Here is a 3,226-nt window from a genome sequence, read left to right as displayed (position 1 = left end):
AGTGCAGACCCGTGCCAACAGCTAATTACACCCTGCCATTTCCTTAGTGTCCCCAATTAAGTCCTCTCTGTGTCTATAAGAATCTATCCCCCCTGCCCGGGGGTGCAACTTCTCTGGCCTTGATGCTAGGGCATGAGAACCTCGCCCAGGAGTGCTAATAAACTACTTCTCTGAAGCAACTCTGTGTCCTGGTGTCTCGGCAACTCTGCATTACACTAGGGCCATCACTATCTTAGGCTGGGTTCTCTAGAGAAGCAAAACCAGGGTAGGTAGGTGGGCACATGGTGCCTTGGGCCATCTAGGGCAGCTTTATTTAAGGCTGGGCCCCCAGGCAGGTAAGGACAGCAGGGGAAATGAGCAGAGTCTTTGGACAACTAAGGGAGATGAACTTGTCTGTCAATTTGTCACCCTGTGGTGGCTTGTGTGTGGCTGTGAGGCTGGAGGCTATGCCACCAGTGTTGCAAAATGCCAGCAGGGTTACCTATGGTGGACAGGTTTCAGCAGAGCTTCCAGGGTAAGACAGACTCAGAATAAGGAAAAGGCAATCCACTTCTCAAAGAATTGGCCAGTGGAATCCTTATGAATAGCAGTGAAACATGGTCTGAAATATTACTGGAAAACTTTATGAATAGACCTGAAACATTGTCTGATACAGTGCCAGAGGATGAGACCATAAGATCAGAAGGCACTCGAAATATGACTGAGGAAGAGGTGACTCTTCAGAGTAGAGACAACCTTAATGATATGGATGGAGTAAAGCTTTCAGGACCTCCATTGGCCAATGTGGCAAAACTCAAAATAAGTAGACATAGGTGCAAACATCCATGGATAATCGGAACATGGAATGTATGATGTATGAATCTAGGAAAACTGGAAATTGTCAAAAGTGAAATGGAATGCATAAAGATCAATATACTAAGCTTTAGTGAGCTGAAGTGGACTGGCTTTGGCGAGTTTGAATTAGACAATTATATGATCTACTATGCTGGGAATGACAAATTGAAGAGGAATGGTGTGGCATTCATTGTCACAAAGACTGTTTCAAGATTTGTCCTGAAGTACAATGCTGTCAGTGACAGGATAATATCTATATGCCTACAAAGAAGACCAGTTAATACTGCTATTATTCCAATCTATGCACCAACCACCAAAGCCAAAGATGAAGAAACTGAAGATTTCTGCCAACTTCTACAGTCTGATATTGACCAAACATGCAATCAAGATGTGTTGATTATCACTGGTGACTGGAATGCAAAAGTTGGAAACAAGGAAGAGTCAGAGTCACTGGTAGTTGGAAAATATGGACTTGGTGATAGAAATAATGCTGGAGATTGCATGATAGAATTTTGCAAGACCAATGACTCATTCATGGCAAATACCTTTTTTCAACAACATAAATGACAGCTATACATGTGGACTTCACCTGATGGAATGCACAGGAATCAGATTGACTACATCTGTGGCAGGAGGTAATGGAGAAGTTCAATACCTTCAGCCAAAACAAGGCCAGGTGCTGATTGTAGAGCAGACCATCAACTGTTCATATGCAACTTCAAGTTGGAGCTGAAGACAATTAAAACAAGCCCATGAGGACCAAAATATGACCTTGAATATATTCCTCCTGAATTTAGAGACCATCTAAAGAATAGATGTGATGCATTGAACACCAATGACCAAAAACCAGAGGAATTGTGGGATAACATCAAGAACATCATCCATGGAAAGCAAGAGGTCATTAAAAAGATAAGAAAGGAAGAAAATACCAAAATAGATGTCACAAGGGACTGAAACTTGCCCTTGAGTGGAGAGTAGCTAAAGCTAATGGAAGAAATGACAAGAGACAAGAGCTGAACAGAAGATCTCAAAGAGAAGCTCAAGCAGACAAAGCCAACTACTATAATGAAATGTGCAAAGACCTGGAGTTAGGAAACCAAAAGGGAAGAATACACTCAGCATTTCTCAAGCTGAAGGAACTGAGGAAAAAATTTAAGCCTCGAGTTGCAATACTGAAAGATTCTATGCACAAAATATTGAATGATTCAGGAAACATCAAAAGAAGATGGAAGGAATACACAGAGTCACTATACTAAAAAGAATTGGTCAATGTTCATCCATTTCAGGAGGTGGCATATGAGCAAGAACCAATGGTATTAAGGAAGAAGTCGAGGCTGCACTGAAAGAATCAGTGAAGAACAAGGCTACAGGAATTGACGGAATACCCATTGAGATGTTTCAACAAATGGAGGCTGCACTGGAGACACTCACTTGGCTATTCCAAGAAATTTGGAAGACAGCTCCCTGACCCACTGACTGGAAGGGATCCATATTTGTACCCATCCCAAAGAAAGTGGAAATTATCAAACAATATCATTAATATCACATACAAGTAAAATCTTACAGAAGATAATTCAAAAATGGTTGCAGCAGTGTATTGACAGAGAACTTCCAGAAATGCAAGCTGGATTCAGAAGAGGATGTAGAATGAAGGACATCATTGGTGATGTCAGATGGATCTTGGCTGAAAGCAAAGAATACCAGAAAGATGTTTACTTGTGTTTTATTGACTATGCAAAAGCATTTGATTGTGTGGGTCATAACAAATTATGGATAACATTGAGAAGAATGGGAATTCCAGACAATTTAATTGTACTCATGAAGAACCTATACATAGATCAGGAGGCTGTCATTTGAAAGGGGATAGTGCATGGTTTAAAACCAGGGAGGGAGTGAATCACAGTTGTATCCTTTTACCATACTTACTCAATTTGTATGCTGAGCAAATAATCTGTGAAACTGGATTATATGAAGAAGAATGTGGCATCAGAATTGAAGAAAGACTCATTAACAACCTGCAATATGCAGATGACATAACTTTGCTTGCTGAAAGTGAGGATGACTTGCACTTACTGATGAAGATTAAAGACTACAGTCTGCAGTATGAATTGCACTTTGATAGGGAGAAAACAAAAATCCTTGCAACTGGTCCAATAAACAGCTTCACGATGGATGTAGAAAAGATTGAAGTTGTCAAGAATTCCATATTACTTGGTTCTACAATCAACACTAATGGAAGCAATAGTCAAGACATCAGACGATGTATTGCATTAGGCAAATCTTCTGCAAGAGACCTCTTTCAAGTGATGAAGAGCAAAGAGGTCTTCTTGAAGACTAAGGTGCACCTAACCCAAGCCATGGTATTTTCAGTCACCTCTTATGCATGTGAGAG

Source organism: Orycteropus afer, unplaced genomic scaffold, assembly GCF_000298275.1.
Source record: "Orycteropus afer afer isolate SDZICR_OR568_19922 unplaced genomic scaffold, OryAfe1.0 scaffold00039, whole genome shotgun sequence".
Classification (NCBI taxonomy): Eukaryota; Metazoa; Chordata; class Mammalia; order Tubulidentata; family Orycteropodidae; genus Orycteropus; species Orycteropus afer.
The sequence above is the reverse complement of the archived record's forward strand: the minus strand, read 5'-3'. Positions refer to the sequence as shown.